The sequence below is a fragment of the Bufo gargarizans genome, chromosome 5 (assembly GCF_014858855.1).
Source record: "Bufo gargarizans isolate SCDJY-AF-19 chromosome 5, ASM1485885v1, whole genome shotgun sequence".
Taxonomy (NCBI): domain Eukaryota; kingdom Metazoa; phylum Chordata; class Amphibia; order Anura; family Bufonidae; genus Bufo; species Bufo gargarizans.
Genome location: NC_058084.1, coordinates 79,829,859 through 79,853,401, shown reverse-complemented (window position 1 = coordinate 79,853,401; position 23,543 = coordinate 79,829,859).

The following is a 23,543-nucleotide window of genomic DNA, read 5'->3' as shown; positions in this document are numbered from 1 at the left end:
CAGTATGTCATAGATAATAGGAGTCCAGGAAGCATCCAGCCATCCTCTTAATGCTGTTTCCAAACCATTTTGATGGGGTTTCCATCCATTTCTAACCTTTTTTTGTGAACCAGACACCCTCTCTTCTTCAGAGCAGGGAGTGCCTGGTTTGATGCTCGGGTCTCCCATTGACTTTCATTGTATTAAATTTTACTCAACCACCAGCAGTATTCAGCCGAGCACTAGGATGTGTCGAGCATAGCGATGCTCGAGCTGAACAGCAGTTCGGCCGAGCATGCTCGCTAAACACTAGCCTACAGTAAAATAGTTATCCAGTGACCGTCTAATATACCGCCAGCCACACAATCACTTGTTCTGGTGAATGCCTAATTTTTGGGGCCTGTACTCCCATGGCCTAAAATAAAAAATTTCTAGGCTCCAGCAGGGCACATTTTTGAGAGTTTCCCTTTAAAATGCATAAAAATGGCCCCTGATAAAAATACATCTTTTTTGTGGGAATCTTTGCCATTGATCCCCCTCTGGTATATCACTGTCCATGTTGTTGGACTATTTGTGCACTTCTAGTAAGTATTTGCTGGGTGAAAATATGACCTGAAGGTTTTTCAGGTGCGCCTGCAATTAAAGTGAATGGGGCCCACCGCGAACGCGCAGTTTACAAACATTTGATCGCGAGTTCGCGTTCGTGAAACGTCCTGCCCAATGTTCGTCCATCACTAATAATCACTGCGGACAATCCTCATCAGATAGCTAAACTCATGAATGCCTTGTTCATCCACAAAATTGCTACATTCTGTACATTAGACAACAGGATACAGCAGAATGAATGGATCTCAGTATTATGCGGTCAGAATACATGTGTTCCTGTTACATGTGGCCTGTTAGCTGCATCCATGATACATGAAGTGCTGTACTCCAAAAGAAGGGTGGAGCATTGCAACAAAGGAAATGTGTCATAGATATCAAGGAAGGGAATATGGAAAAACAAGTGCATTACCAAAAAAAGGCCACTGGATGGCAGCATATAACTAACCATAGAAATATCTATAGGAAATGGTTTAAAGAATAAACTACATAAATTCCCATCTACATTAATGTAAATATTAACTGTGTAAGAGCATACTGCATCTCCCATTATGCACACTTACTTGCTGTTCTCTGAACTCCCACAGAAGTGAAAGGAGCATATTGGGTGTTGTAGTTTCACAACAGCTGGAGTGCTGAAGGTTGTTGATCCCTGGTATGGGATCCTTGGACAGATTTAATGAATGGTGATAGCTGCATTACATCTGGTGGCATTAGAGGCAGAGCTTGTTAGGAGCTCATTTGCACCCCTTTCTTCCCAGAATTGCCTGGCGTATAAGTCTTCTCACGCCGATTAAGGCGCTCTCTCCCCAAAAAGAGATAGTACCCCCCGAAAAATGGATGGTGAGAAGCATGTCAACAAAAAAAAAAAGCAGAAAATGTACTCAGGTTATGAAAATTGGATGAGGGGATCAGGAGCATTGTTAAAGATGGTTTAGGGGTCTCAAAAGAAGTTTTATCAAAACCAGCGATTTAGTTGCTGGTCTTTGTCCCTCTGCACTGCCGGTGGATGCGCCAAAGTTATGTGGAGCGTACAACAAATGGCCAGGATATTCACTTAAATCACAGTACATTAAAATGTAAATTTTATTAGTATTGTTTAAAAAAGTATATATTCCCCAAAAAGGTTTACAATTTTCTGGCACAGTAGGAGTTTTTTGGTGTATTGATATTCTTATATAGAATTTGCGGAGTACATTATCCTCCTGTATTTCGCAGTGTGTAGGATGTGCACGTGCACTTCAAGATTGCAGCAATAACCTTGATATTTCTTAGATGTTTCAGAGGAGTTTGCTAACAAGTAGCTGCTGTTATTTGTACAACAGTGCGCTAAGTTTTACATACAATGTCTTGTATTTATCTGTTTATCTGTGTTACAGTACAAGGTGTTTGCCCCCTTGGCTATTATGGGGCAGCAGAATGTATGGCGGTATTTGTCAGGCTAGATTTTATTATAGCTACTATAGTAGCTTCACTTATTTATTTATTCTACTATAAGTTAGTATTCTGTGGCTAATTTTTAGCAACTGCCGTATGGCTAATGTGCTTAGGTAGCCGCAGGTGCAGCGTCTCTTATGTTCCTGCCTCAGACTCACTCACTATTTGGGGGAGAGCCGGTCAGCATGGCCTCAGTACATAGTGCTTGGTTTTAATCGTGCATCCTTCATTCATTGACTCGTCACATCCACGCACACGTTACGGTATTCTCCACTATTATCCTACTGTAGGTCAGTGAAACTATGACTCCCAGCATGCTCCATTCATTTCTATAGAGTTCTGAGAAGAGCCAAGCAAGTGTGCACCTTAAGAGTAGTAGTTTTACCACAGCTGGAGTGCCAAAGGTTAGCCATCACCGTAGGTGATAGCTAGAACTGCAGTTCGCACCGCATGTTCTCTCGCTAGTTAAAACCTCAGCGTCCAAACCCCCTACCCCACATGTTTTGCCGCTATATGCAGCTTTGTCACGGGTAGCGGGGTTATTATGCCACCAAAAGACTGTGTCAGCAAATTTTTATCTATTTCTTTTTTGGAAACCTTTTTGGGGAATATATACTTTTTTTTTTAAGCAATACTAATTAAAGTTAAATTTTAATGAACTGTAATTTAAGGGGATATCCTGGCCATAAGCCTTCTGTTGCATGTAATATAATACATCCCTAACACACTACAGGGTCCTCCATTTCCGTTTTGGTCAAAGTTGCTGTGGTAGATTTAAGTCAAAAACTGCCGTGGAAAATGATCGACAACCCATAGACAAGAGTGACCTGTGGGAAATGATAAATTAGATGGGCCTGCCAGCAGTCCTCTTCCCCACCCACAACATGTCCCCTTTTCTCGTCATTCGGGAATTTTGCCATAAAAACCATTGCTACTTTGATACTGTCTGCCTGGCCAGATGTGTAGGAGTAGTTGGTGTAATGTACAGGTAGTCTCCAACATTTTTCATTTATATAATACCTAAAAGCTATGTTGCTTCAGTGGTTTAAAGGGAATGTGTCACCAGAAGATGATCTATTGTTTATATCACATTTTTATTTTAAACATATTTAAAAAAAAAAAAACATCTTATGCAGTTTTCACACTGGTCACTAGCCCTAAAAATATGTTGAGACTTCCTGTTTTGTTCAGGTACCTTTTCAGTAGACATCTCATTATCTACACTGGCAGGACTACAATGACAGATATAATCTAACACAGGATCCACCAACCAAAATAGGTGATATCACAGCTTATCTACTCCCTCCTGACCTCTGCACAGATCATGTCTAGTAAAATCTCTGATAGTCAATAAGGTTTTCTCCAGTCCATTGTGTCTATTATGTCAAAGAACGAAATGTTTTGACATATTTTAGGCTTAATGGCTACAATGAACACTACATGATTTTAGGATTATTTTTTTAATGCAGTGTCATGGAAATGAAAAAAATATATAAACTAAAAATGCAAAAAATTTACCGTATGTTAAAAATGAAAACTTGAATAAAACAATAGGTCATTTTCTGATGATGCCTTCCCTTTAATCATGACTAAGTACAGTATGTGTAACGTATGCATTACATTTTCAGAAATGGAATAAAGTCTTAGGTGTGGTCTCACGGACAAAAGACGATGAATCTGGCAGATGTTCCAACTTCCAAGTTAAGTTATTTCTAGTGCTAGAAAAATATCTCTAATTTCTGAAAGAAAAATATTTAGTAATACAGCACAGCAGAAACATTGTGTGCTGAACTAGCGACCTCCTGCAACTTTAACGTTATACTGTAAGATGCCTCATCTAAACCACTGTATATAAATGCTGTACAACTGGCAAAATCATTTCTTAAATCAATGACATAGAAGTGAGAACGATAGAGGTTTGCGGAGAACTTTTGTGCATATCAAAGACCTGTATGAAAATAGAAATCATTTGGAACTTCAAAAACTCCACTGCGCTGCCCACAGTACTTGAGTTCTAATGTGTCTTTTCTTGAAGATTCAGACTAGAGATGAGCGAATCGAAGCTGACGAAGTGGAATTTGTTCCAAATTTCAGGAAAAATTTGATTCACACCGACTGCAAATTTCCTCGCTCTTCGTGGTAATGAATAACATTTTTTCCTAAAATGGCAGCTGCACATATGAGGACATGGAGAAAGGAACTCTGGGAAGGCAGGATCACCCATACTGACATGCATGCAGCCAATCTGCAGCCAATCAGCAGCCAGCCAGCCCTGTGATGCCACAGCCCTATAAATACGGCAGCCATCTTAGATTCTGCCATTCACCAGCTCACTTAGTGCAGGGAGAGACGTGTCTGCAGGCGCTAGGAACAGTGATAGAAAAAACTTCATTGTGCTAAAAAATAAATAAAGATTTACAAGTGCAGGGAAAGATTATTCAAGGTGTAAGGAAAGGATAAGGAGGAATCATTTCACTGCATTTCTGTTGTACAGGGTTCAGTCGGGGAGGTGACAGCCTGGGTAATAAGAACATTCCTATTAGACCTTGCTACACTGACTGGGCACCCAAATTGCCATTATACAGCTCTGTAATTCCACAAACAGTTCTTATTAGGGTGCAAGTGCTGTTTGATACAGGCATTAACAGGGTTTATTAGAAGGCAATATTTCTACATCTTATTTGTCCTTGTGCGGTTCACTTATCTGTAGTAAAGGCTTTTGTGGGGTGTTTTAGCGGAAAAAGAAAAAATACATTTGCCGCTCTGCAGTGCAGTAATCTGTAGTAAAGGCTTTTGTGGGGTGTTTTAGCAGAAAAAGAAAACATATATTTGCCGCTCTGCAGTGCAGTAATCTGTAGTAAAGGCTTTTGTGGGGTGTTTTAGCAGAAAAAGAAAACATATATTTGCAGCTCTGCGGTGCAGTTATTTCTTTTACAGCCTTCTGTGACGTGTATTAGCGTAAAAAGAAAAATACATTTGCCACTCTGCTGTGCAGTAATCTGTAGCAAAGGCTTTTGTTGGGTGTTTTAGCATAAAAATACTTACTAACCCTCATACTGGTGTAAAATTGAGAGATTAGCCAACATATCCTGCTTGGAGGACATGTCTGAGCCCGAGCACCATGACAAGGTGTAGAAACTCCTAGTCTGAATGTGCTTTTATTTCGATCCACAGGCAGCATTCTGGTGCACATGTGAGGCCCGGGCTATATCAGCCAGAGCTGAGAGCTCTCTGCCTCCTCCCATTGTATGCATGGTCTCATGCTGGAGGTTACTGGGAGATTGCTGTAAGTCGGACCTTGCCCTCCTGTAATTCACCCACTGGCTCCTGGTATTGCCCATACGGCCCAGGTAGGTTTAGCGTTAGGTCCCGAGCTACTTGAGAAACCTTGGCGCGGTGCTCGGGCTCAGACATGTCCTCCAAGCAGGATATGTTGGCTAATCTCTCAATTTTACACCAGTATGAGGGTTAGTAAGACCTGTCTTTTTTTTTGTTATATTATTTTTACTGTTCATCACATCCACACATTTGCTATCCTGTGTAGGATTTCTATTGTGGTACGCTGCCGGCATCCTCCATTGTATGCATTTTTGCTGGGGATTGCCATATGCAGTGGGCCACAAGTGCAGGATCTGCCCCCCTGTATAGATGCACCACTGCATATGGGGTTAAGCACTTCCTGCTTTTTAATACCACACCAATCTGTAGTTTGTATGGTGTTTTAGCGGAAAAAGAAAAAAGATATTTGCCGCTCTGCGGTGCAATTATTTCTTGTTAAGCCTTTTGTGAAGTGTATTAGCACAAAAAGAAAATATAACTTTTCATGCCGTGCGGTGAAGTTATTTCTTTTAAAGCCTTTTATGACGTGTATTAGCACAAATAGAAAAAATACATTTGCCGTTCTGCGGTGCAGTTATTTCTTGTTAAGCCTTTTGTGACGTGTTTTAGCTGAAAAAGAAAAAATATATTTGCCGCTTAGCGGTGCAGTTATTTCTATGATCACTTCCAGAGGCCTGAGCTCCCAGTCTCAGCTAGTGGTCATGTCATGACCACCAACAAAGCGGTTCTCGAGTGGTTGACCTGATCTTAAACTTCGTCGCAAGTGACATAAGACACCCCAAGCCAAGAGTCAGTGGGTTTGTCAGACACAACCCTTAGTTAGCATGGCCTGGGAGCAGGCCCTGTGCCCTCACCTGTCCCCAACCTGCCTCTGTCCTTTTCTGTTCCCTCACCACGAAAAGTATTATATGCTGTAGGCTCTGCTCCACTTTTCAGTGAGGAAGAGCTACTAGAGGAGACATGTGGAGGAGACATCCGCCGCTTCCTCCGCTAGGCAGGCAAATAGTGATGAGGAGAGTGACATGGGAGCTGGTATTGAGAGCGGTCAGGCTAATGACCCAGAGACAGTTGAGGAGGACATTAGTGACATGCAGACAGCACTCGATGATGATGATGTAGCTGATCACACTTGGTAGTCGGGTGATGAAGAAGCTTCATCATCATCAGGAGAAGAGAGTGGCAGCTTGCCCGTGAGCCAGCGTCGGAGCCAGCAAATCGCTAGCGTGGCCGGGAGTCAGCAGGCTGGCAGCAGTGGAAGGTCGGGAGCCAAACTTGCCCAGGATAGACCACCCGCTTCGTGGGAGCCTACCTGCCCAGGAAGTAGCGGTGCACGGGTTCACGGAGGCAGCGGTGGTAGCAGTCACTCAGTGCGTAGTGTTGGGGGTAAAATCACCTACTCGGCGGTGTGGCAGTTTTTTCTTAAGCCACAGAAGACGGTGAACATGGCCATATCTATGTAGAATCTGTGGGCAAAAGGTGAAGCGTGGCCAGAGTGCCAATGTTAGCACTATGGCCCTGCGTCAACATATGCAGCGTCGCCATAAAGTGGCCTGGGAGAAATGTGGCTCCGATGTGGTGGACTAGCTGCATCACCTCGTGGCACGCACCCAGTTTCAGGCAGTTAGGGGCTCCACCACCTCAGCCAAAGGGAGCTGTCTGTAATTTCCATTATCTGCTGGTCCCGATGCTCCTGCTCCTCTTCCTCCTACTCCTCATCACTTATTCTGTCAGCAATCGATCACCAAGGCGATTGCCAAGAGACAACAGTATGTGTTCACGCACCCAAGGGCGCCAAAGCTTAATATGCTCCTGTCCAAGTTGCTGGTGCTGCAGTCCCTTCCTTTCCAGGTGGTGGACATCTTTCAGAGAACTAATGACTTGTGCCAAGCTAAGGTGGAGAGTCCCAAGCCGTCATTTCATTGCCAAAAAGCCAGTACCAGCCCTGCAAACACATGTAGAACAAAAGGTGGGCCAGTCCTTGAGCCTGTCAGCGTCTGCCAAACTGCACGGCAGCGCCAACATGTGGAGCTGTAACTACGGTCAAGGACAGTACATGTCCTTTACGGCCCACTGGGTGAAAGTGGTTACTGCACAGCCACACCAGCAACTTGGCCAGGTGACGCTGCTTCCTTCTCCACGTTGCCACGCCATTGGTCCAGCTACAATGTCCGCCTCTACCTCCTCATCCTACGCCGTTTCCTCAGCCTCCACTGCAGGAACAATTTGCAGTGCCCCTACAGCATTCCACATGTGCAGGGTACGGCTGTGTCACGCTGTTCTGCACCTCGTTTGCCTGACCAAACTGAGTCACACAGGGGAGGAATTGCTCCTTGTCCTTCAGCAAGAAATCGAAACCTGGCTTTCTCCACGACAACTGAAAATCGGAACCATGGTTACCAACAATGGGAAGAATATTGTGTCGGCTCTGTGTCAAGAATTGCTGAGCCATGCACCCTGCATGGCACACGTGTTTAATTTGGTTGTCAAGCGGTCCCTGAAATCTTCCACCCATCTGCAAGACATCATAAAAATGGCCAGGAAAATTTGCATGCATTTCAGCCACTCGTACACCATGAAGCACACCCTCCTTGAGCTGCAGCGGCAGAACGGCATGCCCTAACATAGGCTGATATACGACGTTTCCACCTGTTGGAATTCCACCCTCCATCGCCTAGATCTCACTGCCACATGAGCCCTGTGGGGGCTGAACTGGAGGAGGAGTTGGAGGATATTGGAGCACAAGCAATGTCTAGCAAAATGGGTGGTTTTTCTACACAGGTGACAGGAGAGGAGGAGCAGGAGCAGCCGGAAGAGCAAGAGGGAGATGAAGAAGACGAGGCAGATGACCCAGTCACACAGTGGCAGTTTGCAGTGGAGGTGGAGGCAGCGAGTCCCTCCGAGTAACTTGCACAAATGTCACGCTGCATGCTCACTTGCATGCTCACTTACCATTCGGCAGAGGTATGACTTCTGTCTCTCCACCTTGTTGGACCCTTGCTAACGGTCCAAAATGGGGGCCTTTTTTTTACACCCGCTGAGAGAGAGGACAAACTAAACTACTATTGAGACATCCTATGTAGTCAGTTGGCTGCTGCCTATCTGCACCATTGTCCATCCTCTCGTAGGTCTGGCCTGTGGTCTCCTAATGCTGCCGCCACCTCCACACTCTGTCATTGTGCCACTCTGTGGCCTCCTCATGCTGCTGCCACCTCCAGACTATGTCATTGTGCCACTCTGTGGCCTCCTCATGCTGCTTCTACCTCCAGACTTTGTCATTGTGCCACTTTGTGGCCTCCTCATTCTGCTGCTACCTCCACACTCTGTCATTGGGCCACTTTGGTCTGATGATGTTGCTCCACCTCCACACTCTGTCATTTTGCCACTCTGTGGCCTCCTCATGCTGCTGCCACCTCCACACTCTGTCATTGTGCCACTTTGTGGCCTCCTTATGCTGCCGCCACCTCTACACTCTTTCATTGTGCCATTTTGTGGCCTCCTCATGCTGCTGCCACCTCCAGACTATGTAATTTTGCCACTCTGTGGCCTCCTCATGCTGCTGCCACCTCCAGACTCTGTCATTGTGCCACTTTGTGGCCTCCTCATGCTGCTGCCACCTCTACACTCTTTCATTGTGCCACTCTGTGGCCTCCTCATGCTTCTGCCACCCCCACACTCTGCCATTGTGCCATTCTGTGGCCTCCTGATGCTGCCACCTCCACACTCTGTCATTGGGCCACTCTGTGGTCTCCTCATGCTGCCATCACCTCCACACTCTGCCATTGTGCCACTCTGTGGCCTCCTGATGCTGCCACCACCTTCAGACTCTGTCATTGGGCCACTCTGTGGTTTCCTCATGCTGCTTCCAGCTGGCCACTATTTAGCCTTTTTAGCTTGGCTGACATCATCATTTATTTAACCAGTCTTCTGATCTATCAGAAGGAAGGAAAAATGAGACGCACAACGGATCCTGTCTGTGTAGCAGCTGTAAGGCCTGTTTGGTCCCATCAGAATTGGCTTATGATTTGCTAGCCAAAAGCAGGAGTGGGTACAAAACACAGAAGACATGCAAATATTCCGTTCACATCTCTGTTTTGGATCCACTCCTGTTTTTTGGGGGGGCATTAGCAATACCAATTGATTACTGACCAAATGCTGACCAAGTGAAGGTGGATGCTCCACAGACAGGATTCATTTTTTGTGGGTTTTTGCTCTGACAGATCAGAGGAAGGGCAAAATAATCAGTGACGTCAACACAAACTTACTGCTGACACCCTCTCCACTCTGTCGGGGGGCTCTACTTGTATAAGCGTTTAATAGAACAGGTTCTGTAGACATCTATGTGGAATCAGCTGATGACAGTGTAAAAGGAGTGCCCTTTTTCTTGGCGCTAACATTGACCTGTAAGGCTGAGTTCATACGTGAGTTATTTGGTCCGTTTTGGCCCCATGACTGCCCAAATAAGTGAAGTGTGCAGTGTGATTCTAAGAGCGACACCTGTCATATGCGTGTCATACTGACTGTATTATTTCACTACCAAAGCAGACTCCCTATGCATGTTAAAGCAAGGCGGAGTGTTCTACGTCACTATAAAGGCTCTCTGCAGCAAGGAAATAGCCGTTATTAAAGTAATTCACTGCAAATTTATTTAGATCTAACCAAATGTTTCCAGAAAAACTCGAGAATCAAATTTTTTATAAATTCGCTCATCTCTAATTCAGACCCACCAGTAGCACCACCCTTTGTTCCTCCCTGAAAAAATATTCCTGCATTGAAATCAGGCAATCATGTTATATGTGAACTTGATGTGAACAAAAATAACAACCTACATGCATTTCCACATTCTAAATGATTATATTTCCACATTCTAAATTATTGATTTCTGGCCACATTCAGCAATGGACCAACCGGAGAGTCATTTGGCTGGCCTAGGCTTTGAAAAAAAATTGGTCACAAAGCTCTACTAGAAGACTAGTAGATTTAGTGCTGCTGACTTTGAAACCAATGATTTGTCACTGGGGTTTATCACTTATGAGTTCACCCGTAACCTAGATATTATAGATGATGTGCCTTCTCTGTACAAGAACAACACAGTTCTAATGCAATTGATAGAGGATGGGTATGTAGTGTCCCACTAGGATGCTACTAGCAGATAAATGGTTAATATTCTATACTGTTTTAAATGTCTTATTATCTATATTTTCTTGCTGTAATATGTTTGTAAATAAGATTCTGCATGTACTGCTCTGGCTGGAGCAAGTCCCCATCTTTTCTAGTTAGATGCTTCTAGAAGGGGCAGAAATGGATTGAGGTCAGACATGTTTGTGTGCAGCTCAGAATAGTGCAGGGCCTATGAGGAGAAGACAAGGGTTATGGGCCTCACAGCTTCTACTAGGCCTAGATGAAGAAAATGTAAGATATTTATGCACAACTCTGCTGGGAACTCCTTAGTAGTAAAATTGTTATTTGAAGAATTGCATCAAGACAATCAGATTGCCATATCTAGAGGACATTGGGATTTAGGAAGCCTTGCTTCAGTCCAGCCAGACCATTGTTGGGAAACTACTTTGTAAGACCGTATCTGTGTCTTGAGGATAATAATTACTGGTGGGTATCCGCCTATTCCCGGCATTTATGCCGGAATTCGGCAGGGCAAACACTGTTGCGCGCTGCGATATTTGTCCGGACAAATCCCGTCATAAATGCCAGGGAGTGGCCGGATTCCTGCCAAATTCCATTATAGTCAATGGGGCAAGCAGCACTATCCGGCTATCCCAGATCCGGAGAACAGCCTGTCGGATTGCTTTAACGCTAGTTTAAAACTATCCTTACATTGCACTAGTTTAGTGCTAGTTACTGACAACCATTGTGCCAAATCGATAGAGAACAATAGACAATTGTCTTAGTTGTAGTGGGATGAATTCCGTACAGCAGGGCTGTATAATCATGCATTACTGTACAATAAAAATCAATAACAATAAACCAGTGTGCGCCACTGCTGCATTCAAGCTGCAGCACATTTGTATCACTTCAGTAATGCGAAAAAATGTAGTCTAGATCTTATTAAAATGTGATAGTATATTAAAGATCATTACATGATGTATAATTTACCATCTGAAATTACTTGTTACATATTGTGTCATGTTGCAGTCCTACTGATTGCAATTAAAATAAAAAATATAAATTATTAACATTACTCATAGTGTCTCAGCATGCTGAAACCACCCAATAATCATTCTCCTTCACTAAGATCTTATAGTTTGCACAGAGCCATTCACAAAGCATTCAGGTTTGATACTATTGTACCTCAGTCAAAGGAGCTTTAAATCCTTTTGTGCCAATCTATTCCAATAATATCTGACAACTGTTTAAATATTGGCAATTTGCTCATGAAGTCGTTACAACTTGGCAAGTTATGTATCACCAAGATGAAGAGTCAGGTAGAAAAAAAGTGATGCTGCTGACAGCAGGACTAAAATGACCACGGTCCTATCTTGTGTAGTCAGTCACCCTTCATGCCAATTATCCTTGGCACAAAACATGAACAGACGAAATGTTAGAAAAATAGAGGTTATTACATTTATTGCATTGCCTTTAAGTGATGCATGGGTGGAAAAATGAAAAGGCTTGAAGTGCAACCAAGTTTTTTATTGGTCCTATGAATCTAGAATGAAAAACGAAACAATTAAGGAAACAATATTCATTAAAAATCTTCTACTATTCCATGTCTACAGCTACTGTGCAGACATATGTGTTTCCTTGGCAACAGACTACAAACAAACCCTGCGTAGTCTGAGCCTGCAGTCATACTCCCTTCCAACTGTTCCCAATTTCTTTCTAACAATTGCTACATTACAATGAAGTAAGGAACAGATGGAAGAGAGCATGACTGCAGCATCAGACTACGCAGCGTTTGCTTGTAGTGGAATAGTTTATAGTTTGTAAACTTTTGTAAACTACAGTAGGCTAAGACATAATGAAAAGGAGAGTTATGGGTAAATGTTCAGCAGAGTGAGGCCCTAGCACAGTAAGGATTTGTTCCACTTTAAGCGCATACTTTGTGAAATACTCATGTACATGAAAGGGTTTGTTCAGGGTTGTCCTCAGGGAAAGGCCATCACTAGCTGATCATCAGGGGTCTGACATCCTGCCCCCCCCCCCCCCACGATTAGCTAGTCTGTAAAGAACTGTTGTCGAAATTCAGCACCTTGAGCTACACAGCACAATCGACATTGCAGTGACAAAACAGAAGAAGCGCATGCGGGTAGGACTGCTGGAAACACGGCATGTTCTGCCAATTGAATGCTCATCTGCAGGAGGCACAACACTTAAAAGAGCCTGTTAAAGTCCACCATGGGCTGCAGCACACTAGAGTCTTCGGCAGTAGCGTGCCTAGGGTGCTCCCGTGCCCCACCGCAGTATGTGGGCATCAGCGCTCCAGCAATGAGCGCTTCCATCTGTATTGATGGCAGACCGCACCCCCCACAATCCCCCCCCCCCCCCTCCCAGGCATGCCACTGGTCTTCTGTCACCAGCAGTGGGTCAAACATAGGAAGGGCTAATGTTGAAAAACAGGTAGAAGAAGAGTTCAGGGGGAGATCTGTGTTAAAAGTACTTTATTGAAATATGTCAAAAGCATTTTGGGGCCCAACCGGCCCCTTTTTCAGATTCAAAGCAATGTGACAATGGGACATTGATTTGAATCGGACAAACGGGCTCCATGGGGTACGGAGGCCCCCATTCTCCTGATCAGAAGGGATCCCAGCAATAGGACCCCCACGTATCTAATAGTCATACTATAACCAGAATACCCCTTTAAGGACAAAGAAGATGCTAGTGGACATTAATCTGCAAGACTTTCCCTGGAAAGAGGAGAGAACTTGATCAAAATCATTCCTAAGAAATTATTCAATGATTTGGAGTGATGTATAATGAGAACAACCCCCATCCTCACCTATAGCCAAGTGTAGGTTCTTGTTCTTTGCGCAAAGGTCCCATTTCACACACCAGAGCCAAATTTGGCCATTACACCCAGCTAAATCTAAATGTCCAGGGTGTGAGCTGAAATTCCCTTGCAAGAAATGGCAGTTGTCCAGTTGGCAGCAGATAAAATATATGTCCCTTATTGACAATAAATAAGATCAGCTGAGAGTATAAATAATATCGCCCAGGGGTCTGTTATTGCAGCATTTGCCAAAAAAGGGGTGTGTTGTGTGTTTCAGCAATTGTACTATGTTTTATTTTCAGGGATTTAATGGTACAAAAATAAAATTCTGCATGAAATAGCATGAAAGTGTCCAGGAGATCTGTATGCTCGACTTGAGTAGGACTCAATTAAAATAAGTAAAAGATTGGTAATGAATATGAAATACCCGTATATAAAATTCATCTAAATCTAAAAAGCTGAAAATCAAAACTGATATAATCAAATACATGAAAAAGATCACGATTGTCTAGAATTGCTGGTAATCCCAGGATGAGGCAAAAAAAAGTCTCAGTCCTGGGAATCCTGGATTTCTCTCCAGGTCTGGCACTGAAGGGGAGAAAAGCTTCGGCAGTTGTCATATTTCCCTCACGCCCCCTGCTATGTAGTGTTAGGCTGAAGGGGTGTAACTAGAAATGACTGCCCCCCTTTCTTTCCCAGCTATATCCCTTCAACCCCCTCCTCCTGTGCAACCCTCAGTGCTGTGGCTAGTCAACATCAGGTCATGTAACAAATATAAAAATAAAATAACAAGCAGGGTTGGATTTTTGCAATTTTGGGGTCGTGGCAAACTTGGAATCATGCTGCAACTCCATTCATTTCTATGGCTGCACTGCTACACTGCAATTTTTGGTCACGCAGCAACTGTCATGCCAAAGATCACCATGTAGACCCCAGCCTAACACCCATAAACATTGCACTAAACAGAACTGTGCACTGCCATATATTAATATTGTAGTCTAGGGAGCAGCAACCTTCAGCACTCCAGCAGCTTTGAAACTGCAACTTTATTTGCACTTCATCGGCTATCCCAGGATTCTGGGAGTTGTACAGTAGTTGCCGAACAACTGTAGTGCCGAAGGTTGCTGATCCCTGTTGTAGGCCATCAATACTGATCATGGGGGTCTGAAGTCAAAGTCTCCAACCAATCATCACAGTGAAAGGAGCTCCACTTTCTTGCAGGTCATGCACCATTTTTTGTTTACACGGACACAATGGCTCCTCCATAAGATGGCTGCACCTTGTCCTTTTTAAGTCCACAATATATAGATGGAGGAAGGGACGGAAAACTCATAGGATCACCATGTTCCCTTTAGTGTGATAATTGGTGGGGCACTGGACACCCAATCAAACAAGGCCTAAATTCCAACAGAAATTGATACGTTGTACATGGAGCAAGATGATAAATTGAGGGACCCTGCAATGTAGAGGAAGCAGGGGAGAGGGAGGCTTACCTGCAGACCTATATACTCAGTACAGATAATGTAAAATCACTTGCAGTGCTATATGTAGCATACCAAACCACAGGGGAAAACAGGTGAGGCTCACGGTGGGCCGATGGGTGCAATAGTTCATGTACTAACGGTTTGCAGATGCCTCCCTGGGCCGGAATACAGTGGTTGGGAAGACAGCACGAAATCCTCCGGGGCACTCTCGGTTTCAGGGAACACCAGCCAGATGTTGGTTGAGGTGCTCTTGATGTCAATAGGTGTTAGGTGCTTTGGTGGATGGGCTCCTGTGTCCGTGACGCCAGCACCGTAAGGTGCAAATGTTGAGAGTAGTAGTAAGAATGAGGAGTCGATTGTTGTAAACCAGTTGAACATTTACTAAAGAATCAATAGTCTCTGGACAGTTGGTACAGTTCATCAATGGAAAGTGTTTTGCATAGCATAAGTAATAATAAGTTGACTTGTACTCCTATTAACAGGTAGTGGCAGTTGTCAATGGAGGGATTCTTCTAATGCTGACACTTTACAGGCAAGGATCCTGGTGGCAATCCTAAGTTCACTCTTTACAGCACTCTGGCACTAAAGATGCTATTAGCTATTTATCTAGGAGTTATCCTTTAAGGGCGTTCCCCTCACAGCAGGCAAACACATCTGCTTCATTCTTTGGCAGGAAACTCTTCTAGAAAGGTTTTTGGTTTTCACTACCACCCGGAAGGTTTAGTTAGTGATAAAGACAATTCTGCTGATGAGGTCCATAAGCTATAGTTATAGCTGTTACCCTCACTAGTCTCTCTGCATCTTGGTGTATAGACTCACTGTCTGGTGCTTGGTTTCTGTGGTAGTCTTCTTCAGGCTTGATCAGGGCCCAGAGGAAAGGAACACAGCTACATGGTGACTTTAGCCTGTTTCTCTCCTCCATGAACTTGCTTCTCCTACTAACTACATTCAGCTCTACTCTAAGCTAGACATCCCCCCCACACACACACACACAAACACTATATATACTATGTAGTGCTAGGGGGGAATGGATCTAAATGACATTGCCAGCCAGATAATAGAGAATACCATACATTGCAATTCAATACATATATATATTCAGATGTTTAAAGTGTCCCATTTACATATGTGGGACGCTGTATATATAACACCACAGATAACACGATGACAACTCTTCAAGTACAAATAATGTAGTAGATGTTATCTGCAGTCCCATGGAACACCACAGATAATACAGTGAGTACAGATAGCAGATGTTACCTGCAGTCCTATGTAACACCACAGATAAGGCTATGTTCACATCTCCATTATTGAACTCCAACAGACTGTTCCAGCTGGGTAATAGCCTGCCTAGTTCACCGTATCTGGTATATTCGGATAATGCCACTCACTGATTTGGTCATGAATAAGGACTGAGTACAGTCAGAAATGCGTTGACTGGTGTGGGGAGATGTCCTGATGTGTGCCTTTTTTGGAATAAACATTTGAAATAAAAAAATGTATGGTTTTATTCAAGACCTGAGTGCTGGACCCACTGCTTTGTTTCTACAGTGGATTTGCTTCTCCTAAGGACCAGTGCACCGAGGACTGGCAAAGGCGGTGAGCTGATTGCGTTTATTTATTTTTTTGTAAGTTATGGTGCACCCCAATAGGAAATAAGACCCGAGAGTCAGGGTTGGCAGTAATCAGTGCGCTTTATTGGAGGGACTGAAGTGCCAAATAATACTGGCGAGGCACTGGGCTGGCTTCTCCAGTCTTCTCTCTGGCAGAAGGTGGTTTCATGCTGAGGAAAGGCCTGACCTACAGTATCTGTGCCTCTCTCTCTCTCGAAAGGCTGGCTCCCTGGCCAAAGGCTGGTGGCCCAGGGTCTGTGGCTCTGCCATCTGGCTGGCTCCCTGGTCCTGGTAGTTCACCATGATAGTGTCCCTCAACACCAAATAGCCACTGTATGTATGTGTACCACTCAGGTCAAAGTCTTATCACACTTGTAAGAAGGACATTAATCAATAGGGTTCTCTTTCTTCTTATACGTTTTTCTTCATTTTTATATGTTATTTGTTGTGTTGCACTTAAAAAGCCACTTTTTAAGCATTTTCTACATCCACCTAAATTATAACAATATGTGTAAACCATGCAGAAAATCACATCTTTTATCATAATCTCAAAATTCCTACTGGAAGTAGCTTTAAAGGGCCCATTCAGATTGCGGTAGTCCTTTGCGGATCCGCAAAACACGGATACCGGCCATGTGCGTTCCGTAATTTGTGGACCGCACATGGCTGCATCCATAATAGAAAATGGCTATTCTTGTCAATCGCGGACAAGAATAGGACATGTTCTATCTTTTCCGTGGAATGGAACCGCGGACAGCACACAGTGTGCTGTCACCATCTTTTGCGTCCCCGTTGAAATTAATAAGGCTGAACCCGTTCCGCAAAATTATGGAACGGATGCGGACTCATTCATGCAGCCTTCTGAATGAGCCCTAAAGGGAACCTGTCAATGTGAAAATGCAGTGCAATGTGCAGGCAGCATGTTATAGAGAAGGAGGAGCTGGGCAAATTGATATATATATAGTTTTAAGGGAAAATGATTCTGCAAAATGTGTAATTAATTAATTTAAATATCTGCTCTTTCTATGTTTAGGAGTCAGTTAGACTACTTTTTAACACATGAAAATCTTCTCAAAAGTCGGGGGTCGTCTTATATCGGTATACGGCGTGCTGAAACTAACTTCCTAGCCGAACAGGAGAAGCTGTCCTTCTCCAGCTTCAGGGACAGGCGCCCTCTAGCTGAGCCACCGTGCGCTGCATCCCGGCCAGCCGCTCCTGAAGCAGCCCCCTCTCCCTGCTCTCAACGGTTTTCTCATGCCAGCAGTATCGCATTGCGTACTACCGCTCAGATCGTCTTGAAGACAGGGAGGGCTGGGCAGGCAGGGAGAGCTGACCCACCCAATCCAAGCAGGCTTTGTATGCAGTGTGCACAGAAAATACCGGTACATCGCTTGCTGTGATTGGCTGGTTGTTGTGTACTGGGTTGGATTGGCGATTCTGAGGGAAGGCAGGGGGAAGCAGCAGCATCTGCACTTCAGCCAATTCTAATACTGGAACGGCGGATCTCTAATGAAGTTTGGTGTGCATCTTATCTGTGGTGAAAAAACTGAGTCTATCTGGGGAGCAGATCCATGTGGTGGTGAATACAGTACAGCACCAGTATCTGTACCGGTTCATACAGTACAGCACCAGTATCTGTACCGGTTCATACAGTACAGCACCAGTATCTGTACCGGTTCATACAGTACAGCACCAGTATCTGTACCGGTTCATACAGTACAACACCAGTATCTGTACCGGTTCATACAGTACAGCACCAGTACATACAGTACAGTATACAAATGGCTAACAGTCAAGACCCCATCATGGCTCTACCAGCAAGAAGAAAGAAATATGAAGCCAGTTTCAAACTTAAAGTTGTAAACTTTGCCATGGAACATAATAACTGCGCTGCTGCAAGACAATATGGAGTAACAGAAAATATGGTTTGGGACTGGAAAGCAACTGAAAAAGCATTAAAGAGTATGCCAAGGGGTAAGTGTGCATTAAGCCAGAACTCGAAAAACATGTAGCAGTCATGGTGAATGAGCATCGCCAAAACGGTTATGTAGTGACCCAAAATAAAATACATTTGTTTGTACTTCAGTCGGCCAAATCTAACCCAGATCACAGAACAGGGCCGTTTCCAGGGGCGGGCGGGACGGGCGGCCGCCCGGGGCGCTGTCAGAAGCAGGGGGCGCCCGTTGAGGTAAAAAAAAAAAAAATTGGGTTATGAAGGTAAAGGATCGGGCGGCCGGCCGGCGGCGCCCCTCATGCTGAGCCTCCTGAGCGGCCGGCTCAGTGCTGCTCAGCCTGCCTGCGCTGCAGACTGAGTTGTTAATGTAGCGTGGCTGAGCTCTGTTCGGTCCGGCCCGGGGTACAGGAGCATTTGTTTCTTGTACCCGGCCGGACTGAAAGGAAGTGCACACTAAGTGAGCACTTCCTGTCAGCCGGGTACAGGAAACAAAAGCTCCTGTACCGCGGAGCGAACAGAGCTCGGCCACGCTACATTAGAGGTGACATTGACAAGGGGGAGGAGTAGAATGAGACAGAGTGACAAGGGGGGGGGGAGTAGTAGACTGAGAGTGACAAGGGGGGGGAGTAGTAGAATGAGAGTGACAAGGGGGGTGGGGGGAGTAGTAGAATGAGAGTGACAAGGGGGGTGGGGGGAGTAGAATGAGAGTGACAAGGGGGGTGGGGGGAGTAGAATGAGAGTGACAAGGGGGGGGAGTAGAATGAGAGTGACAAGGGGGGGGAGTAGTAGAATGAGAGTGACAAGGGGGGGGAGTAGTAGAATGAGAGTGACAAGGGGGGTGGGGGAGTAGAATGAGAGTGACAAGGGGGGTGGGGGGAGTAGAATGAGAGTGACAAGGGGGGGAGTAGAATGAGAGTGACAAGGGGGGGAGTAGTAGAATGAGAGTGACAAGGGGGGTGGGGGGAGTAGAATGAGAGTGACAAGGGGGGTGGGGGGAGTAGAATGAGAGTGACAAGGGGGGTGGGGGGAGTAGAATGAGAGTGACAAGGGGGGTGGGGGGAGTAGAATGAGAGTGACAAGGGGGGAGAAGAGAGTGACAAGGGAGGGGGGGAGAAGAGAGTGACAAGGGAGGGGGGGAGAAGAGAGTGACAAGGGAGGGGGTGAGAAGAGAGTGACAAGGGAGGGGGGGAGAAGAGAGTGACAAGGGAGTCCGCAGAGCCAGACCAAGAGCCAGACTGCAGCCAGAGACCAGATCATCTAATTGTCCTGGTGGTAAGTAGACAATGCAATATGTGTATTATTTAATTGTTTAGTTATTAATACTACATTTTGCGGACCGCACATTGCCGGCACTAAGAGAATATGCCTATTCTTGTCCGTTATTGGGGACAAGAATAGGACATGTACTATTTTTTTTAAGGATCGGAATTGCGGATCCGGGTCCGCAATTCCGGATCTGATAAGGGGGGGGGCGGGGGTGCCAATTTTTATCTTGCCTAGGGCGGCAAAAATCCTTGCACCGGCCCTGGTCAGACTTACTGACGTCACGCGCCTGATCCTCCCACTAGGCGGCGCAGGCGCGTGACATACAGTGACTGAGTGAGCGCCGCACTGCCTGCCTGTTACCGCCCGCCCTGAGCCCCTGAGCAGTGCTGATGCCTGCTGTGAGGCGAGTGATGGTCTGGGGGGGCATTAATTACAATGGGGGGATGGGGGTTATTACAATGGGGGGGGGCATTAATTACAATGGGGGGAATTAATTACAATGGGGGGGCCACTGTGGGAGACATGAAAATGGGGGCCACTGTCACTGTGGGGGACATTAAGTTTAATAAGGATCACTATGGACATTATTTAGAATGGAGGCTGCTGTTGGTGTCATTACTCATTATAACTGTATAATGTCTGATAGGCCTAGTCCTGAGCTGAGTTATATTACCCTGCCCATGCCCTGTATAATAATGTACCCATCCCTGATACCCCTTAGTTATATTACCCCGCTGGAGTAATATAACTAAGGGGTATCAGGGTACATTATTATACAGGGCAGGGTAATATAACTCAGGACTAGGCCTATCAGACATTATACAGTTATAATGACATCCACAGCAGCCTCCATTCTAAATAATGTCCATAGTGATCCTTATTAAAAATAATGTCCCCCCACAGGCAGGCAGTGCGGGCGGCGGCGCTCACTCACTGTACCTCACGCACTGCGTGACGTACAGTGAGTGAGGTCAGCACCGCCGCCCTGCCTGCCTGCCTGCCTGTTACCGCCCGCCCGGAGCAGTGCTGAGAAAGAAGCCTGCTGTGAGTGAGAGCCTGAGTCTATGGGACAGTGGGTCACTGGGTGCGTCACTGTGACCGTCCGTGCAATGTGGTTCCACATTTTTTACAATGGGGAGACACTTATTTCATCGAGCAGTTGTGAGGGGGGGGGGGGAGTTTTTTTGACACTCGCCCTGAGAGAAATTTTACCTAGAAACTGCACTGTCACAGAAGCAGATGTTAGGCCACTGTATCCTGGTGTACTAGATTCTTGGAAAGGCATAATATGGTACTGAGGCAAAAGACGGAAATTGCACAACAATTACCTGCAGATCTTGATATCAAAGTAAATAGCATTGAAGGGGTAGTCTTATACGGCGAGTATAGCCTAAACCCTATATTTTAACTGTAAAAGTTTGGGGCCGTCTTATACGCCGGAAAATACGGTAATTAATAGCTTAATTAATGAATTGATGACAACCCCTTTAATAACACTGTGGTTTAGTGGATGCCTTATAATTAATCAACATACAATAAAATGATACCGATAGAATAGGAACCAAAACAAATTTCAGGAAATCATTGGGGAATCACATGTTGAGTGCAGATGGCTGTACTTAAAGGGATATTTTCATTGCACACAATGGGAGCATATTGCTAGGATTTGCCCCCATTGTCTAATAGCTGTGGGTTCCACCTCTGGGGACCACACCTATCTCATTAACGCAGCGGAAAACAAAGCTGGCAAACTGGTGGCCGACAGTGCCAGCTCCGGCCACCACCAAGCGTTCCTATTGGCCCGCCAAAAATAGTGGAGCAGTGCACTAGGCTATTTTCGGAATCTCCATAGAAATGAACTGGAGCGCACAGCGCTTGCACCGCCCAAGCTTGCATTCACTTCTATAGGGGCCAATGGAAATAGCCAAGCCAGTGCTCAGCTATTTTTGGCGTCCCCATAGAAATGAATGGAGGGCAGCCGTGCATGTGTGGTGTGCCCTCCTTAACTTTGCCAGCTGCATCCCAGAGGTGGGACCCGCACCTATCAGACAATGGGATCATTGCTTAATTACTGTCCACCATGTTCAAGGTGCTTTTTTTTCGAGAAACACCATATTTGTCTATTAGCTGTGCATGGTACTGCAACTAATTCCCATTTAATTGAATAGGACTGAGTTGCAATACCAAACCCAACCTATGGACAAGAGTTGCGCCTTTTCTGAAAAAATGCAGAACCATTTCCAATCTTGGACAACCCCTTTAATAAGTTTCTAACAGTAATGTAATTTACCATTATTTGTCCCAGGTTTCAGTTTTTTCTATTTATAAAACCTAAAAATAACAAAATGGCTCAAAGTCGATGAATTATTAATCACCATGTATTCTATCTCTGAAACTGTGGTTTATGCGTTCTCATGCCTATGTGTGCTCAGGATATCAATGTATGCATTCACGAGTCATCTTGTATTAATTTAAAAGCAAACCTACATTTCCTTAATCCGGTCCACTGAGCCTAAGATTTCTTACAAGGACAAATTCCATTATCTCATCATTTCTATGACTCTTTCAAGTACATTTATTTGGGTAAGTAATGAAAATATCCTTGTTATAAAAACTGGTTTACTATCATCTGCGCCTGCAAAGAAGCTTGATTTATAGAATATATCCAAATTGTATTGACTCCAGAAATAGAATTACATTATATGACTGCTCATCTCAGACGTGTTTAAAAAGTTGCAAAAATTCCAGTTTTTAATGAGGATGACTCTTTTACCAGTTCTTGTCTTCCTAATCATTTCTGTATTTTTTTGGTTCACTTTTCTGTATATTATAATCCACACTTGAAAACTGTTGTCTTCTTTGCACTATAATTCTATTTCTTAAAATATACTCTTACAATGGCAGGGGCATTGCATATGAACAGTTGATGTGACTGCATGAGCACTGCCATTGGTTGGCACTGTGTCAGTGAGGAGTATTATACACTCACCTAAAGAATTATTAGGAACACCTGTTCTATTTCTCATTGATGCGATTATCTAGTCAACCAATCACATGGCACTTGCTTCAATGTATGTAGGGTTGTGGTCCTGGTCAAGACAATCTCCTGAACTCCAAACTGAATGTCAGAATGGGAAAGAAAGGTGATTTAAGCAATTTTGAGCGTGGCATGGTTGTTGGTGCCAGACGGGCCGGTCTGAGTATTTCACAATCTGCTCAGTTACTGGGATTTTCACGCACAACCATTTCTAGGGTTTGCAAAGAATGGTGAGAAAAGGGAAAAACATCCAGTATGCGGCAGTCCTGTGGGCGAAAATGCCTTGTTGATACTAGTGGTCAGAGGAGAATGGTCCGACTGATTCAAGATGATAGAAGAGCAACGTTGACTGAAATAACTACTCGTTACAACCGAGGTATGCAGCAAAGCATTTGTGAAGCCACAACACGCACAACCTTGAGGCGGATGGGCTACAACAGCAGAAGACCCCACCGGGTACCACTCATCTCCACTACAAATAGGAAAAAGAGGCTACAATTTGCACAAGCTCACCAAAATTGGACTGTTGAAGACCGGAAAAATGGTTTCTTGAACATGACAATGAGTTCACTGTACTAAAATGGCCCTCACAGTCAACAGATCTCAACCCAATAGAGCATCTTTGGGAAGTGGTGGAACGGGAGCTTCGTGCCCTGGATGTGCATCCCTCAAATCTCCACCAACTGCAAGATGCTATCCTATCAATATGGGCCAACATTTCTAAAGAATGCTATCAGCACCTTGTTGAATCAATGCCACATAGAATTAAGGCAGTTCTGAAGGCAAAAGGGGGTCCTATTAGTATGGTGTTCCTAATAATTCTTTAGGTGAGTGTATATTTCTACCTACATAATGATGTAGGTACAGGTTATATTGGAAGCAGATAGTA